Source organism: Canis lupus, chromosome 4, assembly GCF_003254725.2.
Source record: "Canis lupus dingo isolate Sandy chromosome 4, ASM325472v2, whole genome shotgun sequence".
Lineage (NCBI taxonomy): Eukaryota > Metazoa > Chordata > Mammalia > Carnivora > Canidae > Canis > Canis lupus.
This window is the reverse complement of record NC_064246.1, coordinates 474,957-490,012: the sequence shown is the minus strand read 5'-3', so window position 1 is coordinate 490,012 and position 15,056 is coordinate 474,957. Positions and strand designations below refer to the sequence as shown.

The 15,056-nt window shown below is 42.4% G+C and overlaps 1 pseudogene; it reads right to left on the bottom strand.

Annotated features, from left to right (window-relative positions):
- Nucleotides 1-925: 925 nt before the first annotated feature.
- LOC125754934 (histo-blood group ABO system transferase-like) lies at nt 926-5,490 on the bottom strand (annotated as a pseudogene).
- Between the last annotated feature and the right edge of the window lie 9,566 nt (nt 5,491-15,056).

The following is a 15,056-nucleotide window of genomic DNA, read 5'->3' as shown; positions in this document are numbered from 1 at the left end:
CCGCCCCGCCCCTTCCCGAGGCGCCCCGCCCCGCCCCGTGCGCCGCCCCGCCCCGCCCCTTCCCGAGGCGCCCCGCCCCTTCCCGCCCCGCCCCTTCCCGCCCCGCCCCGTGCGCCGCCCCGCCCCGCCCCTTCCCGAGGCGCCCCGCCCTTCCCGCCCCGCCCCTTCCCGCCCCGCCCCGCCCCGTGCGCCGCCCCGCCCCGCCCCTTCCCGAGGCGCCCCGCCCCGCCCCGTGCGCCGCCCACGTCGGGACCCTCTTCGGGAGTCGGTCCCCCGCTGCGTTCTTGTCTTTCCGGCTCTTCGTGGATGAACGGAATGAGGAATTCTGGCTATTCCTGAACTCCTCGATTTGGCGTCATGAGTGGCTGCGCCGGCATGAAGCCAACACTGGGGCGGGCTCTTCGGAGTTTGATGTGTCGAGACACAGAATACCGTTCCTCATGGGGGGACTTCCTTTCCCATCCTTCCAGACTCTCTGTTGGGTCCTTTGGTTAATGACTTTTTAAAATACTGTCCATTGACAAGAAGAGAACTTTTTCTTTTTTTTCTTCCAATTTTCCCTTCCTCTTTAACTTTACACATGATAATTCGCTTGTTCCCGTGCTGGAGAAGCATTTAGTAACATTTAAGTTAAAAAATCAAAAGTTTCAAATTTCAAGATGAAACTCATTTCAAAAGACAGTCATGGCAAGTACAATGATTATCCACAAGTCAACGTATTTTCCTATTTATAAGTAATGTTTTCCCTTTTAGGAACAAGCTTGACATTTATGAAGATTTCATCAATTTTTCCTTTGATGTGTTCAACTTCCATTTAACATTGATTGGAATATTTAATAATACTTCTTGTTTTTCTTTCCATTTCCGTAATCCTTTGCTAAAAAGATACTGAAAACTGAACAAGAAGTAAGCAAATTAGTGTCACTCAATGGATTATTTAAAAATACATAAATCCTTCAGTCACTCAATTCAAACAGCATAAATTCGAAGGGAACAATTTCATGACAATTACTTCAGCATGTACAGAAAGAATATCAAAAGCTATTTGAGCAGCAGGTAATATAAGCAAGACAGCTAACATCTTCCAGAGAACCATTCATGCTTTGCTTCTATTTGGAATAAAAATGTCTGCACCTTTATGCAAACATCCCCTAAAATTTGTGTTAGTATCCCTCCACCAAAAGCAACACTGTAGCAAAGGGAAAATATTTATTTTCTGTATTGTAAAAGTTGGTGCATTTAGATAATAATCTCTGTAATCATAAGTGGAGCTATTATTTTCGTTGTTGTTGATTTCATCCTGGCACTTAATTCTGACTGCAACTTCAGAATCAGAAAACACATATTCAGCAGTTCGTTCAAACCATCTACTTGAGATGAGAGACTGGTGATGATATACAGTGCACAGCATACTTAAAACTTCTGCTGAAGTTACTATATCTCAATCTGAATTCCTTGAAATCATAATTTTGTCACTTTCTGTAGTACCCTTTTTATAGTTGAGAAAATAATACATCTCTTATGCTTAACTGTTAATAAATGCTGCTTTTTACCTGACTTCTATGTTTTTTAAAGATTTTATTTATTTATTAATGAGAGACACAGATAGGGAGGCAGAGACACAGGCAGAGGGAGAAGCAAGCTCCCTGCAGGGGAGATGCAGAGCTAGATCCCAGGACACCAGGATCACAACCTAAGCCAAAGGCAGACGCTCAACCACTAAGCCACCCAGGTGCTCCTATACCTGACTTCCATTTTTGTATGCTGCACAAAAAGCCTCAAAGGGAATTTTTCCTTGCTTAATAAATGTTTGCTTTTCAGAAAATTAATCAATTTACACCAAAATGCCGGTGTAAATTATGGAAGGCCATAAGTTTAGGATCTGTGAGTGTGAGAGCCTGTAGCTCCAAGATATCCCAGGATGTAATCAGTAATTTGGTGTATAGCATGAAGCTAAAAGATGCAGTCTCTCCCATCAGGAGCTCCTGGGCAACCAACCTATGGCCATCATAAGTGGTCCAGAGACTCTAGGAGGCATGAGAAGAGGTTGTCAAAGTCTCTTTAGTGAAGAAGTTTCTGAGAGCATTCACAAGAGTGTTGATTTTAACATGGATTTGTATGTCTGTAATGAGTGTGTCAGAAGAATCTCCTTGTAGGAGGATGTCATCAATGTCATGTTGTACCTGTGCTGCAATGTCAGCCATTTGGAGAAAGGGTGATGCAGTTAATATCTCATCTGCAAACATTGAGCACAATGGCAGAACCACTGAAGTATGCTGTGAGTGATCTGAAAAAGGGTGTTGTGTCCCTTGGGAACTGAAGGCAAAATGCAGCTGAGAGGCTATTAAATTGGGCACTGAATAGAACATGCTGGCCAAGCCTGCAAGAGCCAACTATTTACTAGCTCCTGATTGGATAGAATCAGTAATTTTAACAATATTGGATGGCATGAGGGCTGTTAGGGACCAAATATTTGCATCCCACAAAATGTGTATGTTGAATACCTAACCCCTTAGTGTGGCTATATTTGGAGAAAGAAGTAAGAAAGTTAAATTATCTCATGAGAGTGGGGTCCCGATCTAATAAGATTAATGACTTTATAAGAGAGACCAGATAGTGAGCTTTCTCTCCATGTGTCACCACTCAAGAAGGCAGCTGTCTGCAAGCCAAGAAGAGAGCCCTCACCAGAGACTGCACCCCATCAGACCTTGATCTTGGACTTTCAAGCCTCCAGAATTGTGAAATAATAAATTTCCATTGTTTCAGCCACCCAGCCTGTGCTACTTTGTCATGGCAGCTTAAGTACGCTGATAGAAAGGCCCTAACAGATGGGACCACAGGATTCAGGCTGTAGTGATTCATCAGGAGGCATCCCTTATATTTTCCATGTTTAAGAACAGGAAAAACTGGGGTGTCATACAGAAAAATAGTGGGGATAATCAGTCCTTTATTAATTAGGTTTTATATAATAAGTTTTAATCCTCTAATGCCCTGTTTTAGTTCACATTAGGATATATTAACGATTTTAACTGGACTCCAGGGGTTCCTATTTTATCAAACCAATTTGTAAGTCTCAAAGATCTACTTTAATTTTAAAGTATTATTTATTGAATTAGAGCATCTATGCCTAATATGGGATATTTTAGGAAGCAGGTGCTATAACTATGGAAAATCTAGTCAAGGCTACAGTGAAAGTGAAACATTTATTTTCCTTGTTATTGGGTTAATATCCTAAGATTATAGTAAATATGATGCTTAAATTTAGCAGTATCCCCAGGCATAACAAATAATTTGAGACCCAGTGTTGATGAAATCCACAAAGTTTTGTCAATTAGTGCGTTTTAGCAAATACTAAAGTAATTTAGACTCTACCTTCAGGGCAGCCCCGGTGGCTCAGGGGTTTAGTGCCGCCTTCAGCCCAGGGCCTGATCCTGGAGACCTAGGATTAAGTCCCACATCAGGCTTCCTGCATGGAGCCTGCTTCTCCCTCTGCCTCTCTCTCTCTCTCTCTCTTTCTTTCTGTGTCTCTCATAAATAAATAAAATCTTTTTTAAAAAAAGAATCTACCTTCAAAAGAAAATCAGCACCTCAGAGTGTGGGGGTGGCCGGGGGCCTGGACTTGCCCCTCAGGAGCCCCGGATGTCCAGGTGACCCTTGGGCACAGGATGCCCAGGTGACCCTTGGGCACAGCCACGAATCTCAGCTTCTTCATGACGGGGGCCAGCCCAGCTTCTGTCGGTCCCACAGATACTCCGGGGACAGCACCTTGGTGGGCTTGTGGTCCAGCAGGTACCTGTTCAGGTGGCTCTCATCGTGCCACACGGCCTCGAGCCCGTTGGCCTGGTCCACCACCATTGCCTGGTGACGGGCCGTGGTCAGCTGGAGAACCTCGACCACCGACCCCCCGAAAAAGCCCCCTGAGTAGTAAAAGTCACCCTCGTTTCTCAGAATGTAGGCCTGGGACTGCGGCTGGAGCTCGTAGGTGAAGGCCTCGCGGGCTGCCCCATGAAAACCGGGGTGCAGGGTGCCAAAGAGGGGGGGATAGGATCTCCACGCCCACATGGTCACAGAACTTCATGTCCACGTCCACGCACACTAGGTAGTCCACCTCGTGGAGGGAGCGCTGCTGCAAGAAGTTGCTGATCATCTCCATGCGGTGCATGGACACCTGCCAGCTCGGGGCGCTGGGGACCTTGAGGACCTCCACCCTGCGACCCTCCCTGAGGGGCACGTGGGGCACATCAGCCGGCTGGTCAGTGAAGACGTAATAAGTGACCCTGTGTCCCACCATGAAGTGCTTCTCTGCCGTCTGCAGAAACAGCTCCAGGAAGACCACGTATTTTCTGATAGCAAACACCGTGAGTCCGATGGTGGTGTTCCGGAGCCGGAACTGCTCATTCATCAGTGTTGAAGGTCCCTTCCCAGACGACGGGCGCCAGCCACGGGGTCAGGACCAACACATCGCTCCTGCAGGGTGTTAGCACCTTGGACTGTGCATAAACGGTCCTGGAAAAAATCATCACTTTTTGCTCCCTGAAGCCATGGCTTTTAGATTATGTGTCTGCTGAAAGCAAAAGAAGAGGAGGAGGGAGCACCCTGGTGCCTTTAGGCAGCAGGTTCTACCTGAGATAAGCCCGGTCTGCAATATAATGAGAGTCTTTCCTCACTTCTTACTCTTTTTTTTTTATAGATTTATTTATTTATGATAGACATAGAGAGAGAGAGGCAGAGACACAGGAGGTGGGAGAAGCAGGCTCCATGCCGGGAGCCCGATGTGGGACTCGATCCCCGGACTCCAGGATCACGCACTGGGCCAAAGGCAGGCGCTAAACCACTGAGCCACCCAGGGATGCCCCCGCTCCCCACTTCTTATTCTTAAACAAAATCTTTTAGAATTATTTGTATCTCTAGGTGGATAAGTTTAGCCTTTCTTTCTTCCTTCCTTTCTTTTCTTTGTTCTTTTCTTTTCTTCTCTTTCTCTTGCTCTTTCTTTTCTTTCTTTCTTTTCTCCTTTCTTTCTTTCTTTCTTTCTTTCTCTTTCTTTGTCTTTTCCTTCCTTCCTTCCTTCCTTCCTTTCCTTCCTATCCTTCCTTCCTTCCTTCCTTTCTCTCTCTCTTCTTTTTCTTTCTTTCTCTTTCTTTTTCTTTCTTTCTTTCTTTCTTTCTTTCTTTCTTTCTTTCTTTCTTTCTTTATTTCTTCTTTCTTTCTTTCTCATTCCTTCCTTCCTTCCTTCCTTCCTTCCTTCCTTCCTTCCTTCCTTCCTTCCTTCCTTCCTTCCTTTCTTTCTTTCTTTCTTTCTTTCTTTCTTTCTTTCTTTCTTTCTTTCTTTCTTTCTTTCTTTCTTCATCTGTTCCTGATAATTTTTTTCTTGCTTTTCCCCTTTTAAGTGCTTACCTGATAAACTCCTGGTCGGGGATCCCTGGGTGCCTGCCTTCGGCCCAGGGCGTGATCCTGGAGTCCCAGGAGGGAGTCCCACATCGGGCTCCCTGCATGAAGCCTGCTTCTCCCTCTGCCTGTGTCTCTGCTTCTCTCCCTCTCTGTGTCTCTCATGAATAAATAGATAAAATCTTAAAAAAAAAAAAAAACAACTCCTGGTGGCCCCCAGTGGTCTTCCTTTCAAGAGTGTCCCACTTGACCTCAAAGTATCTGGAGTTTACATCCAAGACTGCAATAGTAGCATCAGATTTATTTATTTATTTATTTATTTATTTATAGATTTTGTTCATTATTTATTCATGAAAGACACACACAGAGAGAGGCAGAGACACAGGCAGAGGGAGAAGCAGGCTCCATGCAGGGAGCCCGATGTGGGACTCGATCCCGGGTCTCCAGGATCAGGCCCTGGGCTGAAGGCAGCTCTAAACCTCTGAGCCACCCGGGCTGCCTGTGGCATCAGCTTTAGCTTTCACATGTTTTGTTTTGAGTATAAGACCCTTGTGTTCTGATAAAGTACTACTGTACTTAAGAGATCCCATACACACTGATTAAGTATTTGATAATTTATTAATTAGACCACATCCTTGGGATTTGGGGCAAAGTCAGAACCAGATATCCCTTTCGTTTAACTTTTTTTATTGAACATTTGAGCCTCTGTTCTCTAGAAATGGGCCCTCTTACAGCCTGCTTGGTCTGGAGTCAAACTGAGCACCAAGGAAGACACCAGCAGGGGTTTGCAGCAACATAACACCTGTGGGGATCTGTGGTCTCTGTGGGACAGGCATCCCCAAACCAACAATCAGAGGTTCTTTCAGGGTAAGAATGTCTAGCCACATGGTCTCCTACTACCTGATGAGGCAACCTACTGCAATTTTTGTATTCAAGGAAAAAAAGGGTGGATAATGGAGCAGCTCCTAGGCACATTGGTCTAGAGAGTCAATAGATCAAGCTTGCCTATCAGGTGAGGTTGGGAGGGTAACTGTTTCAGTCCCTTTAGAGGACCTTTGCTCAGTATTGTGGCCAGTTTCCCTAAGTACCCGGAGACCTCATCCAGACTAAGTGTCTCTGTCACAAACACATAGGCACCAACAGGGGACTGCTTTGCCCAGACTACAGCACCCTAAGCTAGGCAATTGATCTCTCTTGTTGAGCTCTAACACAACTGAACTGAACAACCAGGGAACCCAATGACAGTACAATGTGGTGGCCACTAAAGTGCAAGAGTACCAACACCCAGCAGTGTGTTCCCAGGCTGTATTTGCTGTCTAATGGATTGGTTAGTAAGCCAAAAGCATTCTAGAGACATGCCATCCCTGTCTGTCACTGAACCACACTGCTCACTACAGGATTTTTTTAAATCAGATATGACAGGATGACAGACATGAAGACAACTGCCTTTTAAGAAAAACTTTATTATTTACAATTTTAAAGAGGAAAGGAAACACCACACCATGCAGGGCCACACCGAGAAGCATGAAGGTTGGTGAGGAGACAGAAGTAAGAGAAAATCATGGATAATATCCTTATTTTCTATAGTGGTAGGAAGTTCTTAGTTGGGGATGTGCCCCATTGAGCAAGATGCAAAGCAGATTTAGGGTTTGTGGTTGGAGGGTTTCTAGTATGATTTCTGTGCACCTGTGAGAACATGGAGATGATATGAATATAAACAACTTTATCCATTAGCTTGATGACAATTTTGAGATGCCAAACCATCTGTTATAGACTATCAAGAATGATTATTACAGTAAAACATCAAACTAATAGAATAAGCTCATATTGTTATCTCAAGTAATTACATATTGAGATAAATCTCAATAGACATGAAAGCATTCAACAAAATCCAGCACCTTTTCATGATACAACATTCAACAAACTGGGAATAGAATGGAACTACCTCAACCTCTTCAGCATAAAGGCCATTAATGAAAAACCCAACCTAACATCATACTTAATAGTGGAGGGTTGAATACTTTCCCCTAATGAAAGTAAAATCTTGAATTTGGACAGGGTGGTTTGTTTGGCTAATATTCCAAAAAAGTAGAAAGCCAGAAGGAAGACTATAATTTAGCATCTTATTTGACTAGTGTGTGACCATAGAACTTCAGCTGATCCAGTCAGGAATTGCCAGACTCATCCCATCCTTATCACCAAAACTGTTAAGGAAATACAGTTAAAAACAAAAAATCTTCTCCAGACCTAGAAAACTTATCCACTCAGACAGAAGACAAAGAAAACAACTTTATTATTGAATGATGTGACAATCCAAAGAAAGAAAGAAACTCCACCCCTCCCTTTTTTTTTTTTTTTTTTTTTGAGAGACAGAGAGAGCATGAGTGGGTGGGGAGGGGCAGAGGGAGAAGGACAGAGAGAATCTTAAGCAGATTCACACTCAGTGCAGAGCCCAGTGCAAGGCTTGGTCTCACAACCTTTAAATCATGACCTGAGCCAAAATCAAGAGTCAGACACTTAACCGCCTGAGCTACCCAGGCACCCCTCACCCTTTTTCATAGACAAGCAGATACAACCCATTACACACATGCTGTCAAGATAAACAATAACTAGTCCTCAAGTAAGAGGACTTGAGAGCATCATTTATCACACATTGTTTGCCCTAAATATTTGGTAAAAGAATGAAGAAAACCTATAGGACCTATGGAATACTATCAAGAAAATCCACATACACATTATAGGAGTCTCAGGAGGACAATAGAAGAAAGAAGCAGAAATACATTTGTGTGCCCAAGAGTGGGAAATAAAAACCCAGCAAAAATTCAAGGAAGGGGCAGCAGCATTTTGTTCTTACTGAAACAGACACTCTGGATACAGACTTGCCTTCCTTGTATACAATACTTCTGCCAAAACAACCATATGTGAACTTATAGAATGTTTTATTCACTATCATGGTATTTCACACTTATGTTGCTTCTGGTCAAGGAACTCATTTAACAGCAGTAGTGAGGCAATAGGCCCAGGCTCATAGAATTCACTAGTGTCGCTATCTTATTTACCATGATGAAGAAGTTGGTTGACTGAATGGTGGATTAGCTTTTTGAAAACTCAGTTACAGTGCCAACTAGGTGGAAATACCTTACAGAGCTGGGGCAAGGTCTCCAGAAGGCTGTATATGCTCTGAATCAGTGTCCCATAAATGGTGCTATTTCCCTCATTGCCCAGATACACAGGTCATTGAACCAAGGGGTGGAAACGGGATTGGCACCATTCACTATTACCCCTGCTGACCAGTAGCAAAATTTATGCTTGCTGTCTCCATGACTGCACTTCTGTTCTGCTGGCATAGAAATATGGGTTCCAAATGGAGGAATAATTCCACCAGGAGACACAATAATGATTCAACTGAAATGGAAGTTAAGACTGCCAACTTGGCCAATTTGGGCTCCCCATGATTTCAAATCAACAGGCAAATAAAGAAGATACTGTGTTGAGGTGATTGATCCTACTAAAGAAACTGGACTTCTACTACACATTGGAGGTGAGGAAAAGTATGTTTAGAATACAGGAGATGTCTTGGGGTATCTCTTAGTACTAGCATGTCCTGTGATTAAAATCAATGGAAAACCACAACAACCTAATTCAGGACAGACTACTAATAGCCCAGAACCTTCAGGAAGGAAGGCTTGGATCACCCCAACAGGTAAAGAACCATAACTAGCTAAGGTGCTTGCTGAGGGTAAAAGGAATAAGAAAGGGTAGTAGAAGAAGGTCATTATAAATACCCACTGTGACTGCATGACCAGTTACAGAAATAAGGACTGCAACTGTCAGAGGAGTAGTTCTTCCTTATTTTGTTAATAGGTATACGGATATATCTTTAATTATATATACTAAATATTTACTTAACATATTATACTTAGTATAACACACACATAATTTATATTTGGCATATATATATATATATATATATTAAGCAAATGTCTTTGTTTACTTCCTTTTCTTATCCCTATATCCATAACATATAGTGTACTGATTTTATTTTATTTATTCATGAGAGAAACAGAGAGAAAGAGAGAGAGAGGCAGAGACATAGGCAGAGAGAGAAGCAGGCTTCATGCAGGGAGCCCGATGTGGGACTAGATCCCCGGACTCCAGGATCATGCCCTGGGCCAAAGGCAGGCGCCCAACTGCTGAGCCACCCAGGCATCCTTGGTATACTGATTTTATATCATAGTATTCAAGTATTGTTAACTTAAATCATATGACATAATACTATTTGAGTTATGGGCTATCAAAGAGAAGAGTAAATAAACATCACCCAAGGACCTTGCAACCTCTTTCAGGGATAGGGCTGATGTTTTTTCAGTTGTACCCTGGATAGTTGTATAACGTTATGTACAGGAAGTATGACTTTGTTACTGTCTTTATTTGGAGATTAAATATGGAATATGGTATTAGAAAAACCAGAATCTGGGCACTGCATGTACATATTGCTTCTAGGACATTCCTGCACTTATATCCTGTCTGCTGACAGAGAAAAGATATATTTTGTGTATACTAGCATGTGTATATAAACATAAAAACATTTGTAATAATATGTATTTATACATACTGATATTTCCAGCTCTAATTCCTGCCATACAGATCATTCTAGCTTCCTTTTCTTGTCCAACTGTAAACTCCCAACGCAATAATGATAAACCTGGCTCTTCCCATTTGCCATCCATTTACTTAATTATTCCATTCCAGTGTGAACGTATAGCACTACCAGAATTATTAACCTGTACCTCATGGAAAACAACTTTATCAACTACAGGGGAATGCTTATATGCAGTTCTTTGCCTTGAGCATTACAGTCTCCATCCACTCTCATAGTTACTTAAGTCAGCACATTTTACTTCCACCTCTTTCCCTGAGGTTGTTACACAGTCTATAATCCTTCCTGGTGTCCCTGGAACCCCTCAATGGCATTTTAAATTTGCCTATATTGGGGCATCTGGGTGGCTCAGTGATTGAGTGTCCGCCTTTGGCTCAGGTTGTGATCCCGGGGTCCTGGGATCGAGTCCTGCAGCAGGCTCCCCACAGGGAGCCTGCTTCTCCCTCTGCCTATGTCTCTGCCTCTCTCTGTGTGTATCTCGTGAATAAACAAATAAAATCTATAAATAAATAAATAAGCAAGCCTACATTGTTTCCTTATTTGTGTTGTAAAGTCCTATAGGTTTGAACAAATGCATTAATTCATGTATCCATTATGGTATCCTACAGAATAATAGCTTCACGACTTAAAAAATTTCCTAATCATTTATTCAGCCCCCTCAACCTCCCCTTGAAGCCTTCTATTTTTTTTTTTTATTCATAGAGACACAGAGAGAGAATGAGAGGCAGAGACACAGGCAGAGGGAGAAGCAGGCTCCATGCAGAGAGCCTGATGTGGGACTCGATCCCAGGTCTCCAGGATCACACCCTGGGCTGCAGGCGGCGCTAAACTGCTGCGCCACCGGGGCTGCCCCCCTTGAAGCCTTCTAAATGTGATTGTCTCTATAATTTTGCCTCTCCCAATGTCATGTAGAAATCAATCATACATTGTGTAGCTTTCAGATTGACTTCTCTCACTAACCAATATGCATTTAAGATTGTTCCATGAGTTTTAGTGGAACTTTTAACACACCATTTTTTCTTACCACTCAATAGCATTTTATTGTAGGGATATGCCACAGTTTGTTTATCCGCTTACCTATTGAAAGATATCTTGGTTACTTCCAATTTGGGACAATATGAATAAAGCTGATATAAGAATTCATATGCAGGGTTCTGTGTGAATGGACGTTTTCAATTAAGTTGAGTACCTAGAAGTGCAGTGGTTAGATTGTATAAGACTATGGTTAGCCTTGTAAAAAACTGCTAAAGTTTGTAAATATTTTTAACCTCAATTTATAGTTAATTCATGATCCAATAAACACAAATATTCATTTAACGTTTATTCATTGAGTATTTACAATATGCCACAATCTAGGCACTGGATTTATAGTACTAACAAAAATAGAGAAAAATCTCAGTTTTGATGTAGTTTATATGCTAGTGAGGGAATACAAAGAAAATAAGCAAGAAAAATACATATACTAAGTAATAATTAGTAAAAAGTTATAGTAGGAAAGGGGATAGTTTACAGAAAAGGAAAAACTATGGAGACAAATAAAAAGATGAGTGGTCGACAGGGTTTGGGGTCAGGAGGAGGGATGAATGGGCAGAGGATGTTTTGAGCAATGAAAATACATTGCATGATACCATAATGATGGATACATGTCATTTTACATCTGTCCAAACCCACAGAACTGATAATATCCAGAGTGAACTGTGATGTAAACTGTGGGCTTTAAGCAATTATGTTTAATCAATGTAGGTTCATCAACTCTAACATGCACCACTCTGGTGGAGATGTTGATAATGGGAGAGGTTGTGCATGTGTGTAGGGGGGGAGAGATATATGGGAAATCTCTATGCTTTCCCCTCAATTTTGCTATCAACTCTAACATGCATCACTCTGGTGGAGATGTTGATAATGGGAGAGGTTGTGCATGTGTGTGTGTGTGGGGAGAGATATATGGGAAATCTCTATGCTTTCCCCTCAATTTTGCTATGAATCTAAAGCTGCTCTAAAAAAAATAAAAGTCTTAATTGGAAAAAAAAAAAAAAAGAGAGTTGCCAGAAGCCTGATTCGATCTTTAGTACATGTATGTATCAGACTACTAAGGTTGCTTAGTCTGTTCAGGCTGCTATAACAAAAGATCACACACTGGCTTGCTCCTAAACAACAGAAATTTCTCACAGTTCTAGAGGTTGAGAAGTCCAAGATCAGCACCTGTGTATGGTCATGTTCTGGGGTAGGTCCTCTTCCTGGGTAAAAGTCAGCACCTGCTTACTATGTCCTCCCATAGCAGAAGGGCTGTGAACTCTGGAAGACCCCATTCATGAGGACTCCACTCTTGTGACCTAATCACCTCCCAAAGGCCCCAATATCATCCCATTAGGGATTAGATTTAATATATGGATTTAAGGCTGGGACACAAACATTCAGAACATAGCAGCTGACATCCCAAAATACCTCCTTTGTGAACTTGGATCGCTGTGATTGTGAATAAATGTGCCAAAATACCACAGACAAGGTGACTTAAAGAACAGAAATGTATTTGCTCACAGCTTAGAGGCTGGAAGACCAAGATCAAGGTATCAGTAGGTTTGTTTTCTTCTAAGACCTCTCTCCTTGGCTTATAGATGGCTACCTTCTTGCTGTGTACTCACATGTCCTTTTCTCTGTGCATGCACATCTCATGTCTCTTCCTTCTTCTAAGGACACCAGTCAGATTAGAGCCCCACTCTTATGACTTCTATCTCTTTAAAAGCCCTGTCTCTGGGGCCCCCTGGCTGGCTCGGTTGAGTGTGTCTTCGGCTCAGTTCACGATCCCAGGGCCCTGAGATCAATCGAGCTCTGTGTTGGGCTCCCTGCTCAGCAGGGAGTGTGCGTCTCCCTTTCCCTCTGCCTCCCCGCCCCCCACTCATGTTCTTTCTCTCTCTCTCACAAATAAATAAAATCTTCTAAAAAAATAAAATAGAAGCCCTATCTCCAAATACAGTCATATTGGGTTAGGGCTTTAACCATGGATTTTGAGGGAAATACAATTCAGGCCATGATTATACATATTTGTCATGAAACAATAATTCCTTGTATCTATAATGAATTCTGATAGATTTTGTTCTATTTCTTTAAAAGTCAAGTCACTGAATTGATTTCACAGTTCCTTAATAGGCCAGTGTGGTGGCTTTATAATGTGTTACCTTGGCTAGACCGCACTACATTTCCCAGAGTTCACTTTTCTGTAATTTCCAAATGAGATGGACGACAAAAGACATTCTTGTGCAATATTTGGGGGGTATAAGTGATGTAGCAGCCACTTTGTAGCTCGCACATGCTGCTGCTCATCTATTGACCACCTCACTGGCCTAAGGCAGCATCAGGACTGTTGACTGTTTCATGTGGATACTTCAGCTTCTCCACCAGGTATGTGTGATCACTTCTATGATTAAGGGCCCCAGCTTCTGCAAGAAATCCCACCATCAAGGTCAGAAGCAAGGAGAACCAACTCCGGCTTTAGTCCATCCTTAGGAGCTCTACTCATGATTGTGGGTTCTGACTTGTTTTTGCTTTGTCATGTCTATCTTGTTTTCCTTATTATCTGCTCTGTGGACTTCAAGTGCCTTCATCAGACATGAAGACAGCCATACTGAAGAGACAAATTGGCCATTTCCCCTAACTGCATGAGGTCAACTCTCTGTAACAAGTCCCATTACACATAGACACTCTCCTGGTGGTTGTCTCTAATTAAATGCTGTCTGAATCATGAATTTGTACCAAACTGAATCTGGAGTATCTGCATTAGATTCTATATAATCAGATTATATTTAGACTTTAAACCATTAATGGGACTATTTTAGTGGTAAAGGAGCATTGATAGTCCATGTAGTGATAATACGGTTACTCAAATTACTACTTTTGGACACCTGTAATCAAATGCCTAGAGATAGCAAGGCTCTGGGGGGGGGGAAATCATGTATATGCTGCTCTAGATATTTTAGTGAACATAAGGAGTATAGTGGGATTGGTTGTTTACTGCTAATTGTGCTGGAGAACTTGGGGGAAAGAACATGAGAAGCTCAGGAGTTTAAGTCCCAGCTCAAGGACCACATAAGGGATTTTACCTTTCAGGGTATGTGGCTACCCTGAAAGAAAATCTTATTTCCTAAAGCTGCAGGGCTGAGATTTATGTATATCAAATCCAATGTTGAATCATTTGATTGGCATGATTATAATGCAGATTGAGTTCCCAAACTTACAGGGTCTCTTACTAAAGTTAGGGCATTGATTGGGAATGAGATCTTGAAAACTGGGATGGAAAAACATGAGCAGATTTCAAAGTAGCTGAGTCTTCAATGCCTATAAATACCTTCAATGTATCTGCTGAGTCTTCTTTCCAATAGAACCAGCCCTTCCTTCCCCACCTGAGTTTAGCCTCCCTTGACCATAGGAACCTAATATGGCCTTCTGTGCCACAGTTGTCTTGCAAAGATATTCTGATCCTCTTCAGGACTTACCTACACTGCCGCTCCTTGCACTTGACCTATAACCAGATGTAAGACCCAATATTTGTCAAACAGTACAAATTGTGACCCATAAAGGGGTCTGATACACATCAAAAGAAATGTACAATTTTACATCTTTATATTAACAGAAACCTGGCAAATAGTTTGGGATCAGAGTAGAAAGAATATAAAGTTGGATTAACCTTATAGATTCCCTTCCCCAGTCTCCAGTTTCTCAGGGCCAGATCTCTCAGGGATCTTCAGGGCCACGGGCCTGCTCCATGGCAACAGTTGCTTCTTATGGATTAAAGATCCTGGGCTTAAGTTGCATCTGAATTATTCCCTTTGCTGCGGCACAGGGTGGATGTTTTCCCCTCTAAACACACAGGTGAGAATTTCTTTCCAACAGAGGCATAGGCAGCAAAGTGGTGTAGCAAGAGCATGCTTGGCTCATAACCTAGTGGTAGACTGAGTATCTTCTGTATGGCTGCCTCATTTTTTCTGGCATGCACATTTTCTGCTTTCTCTCATTT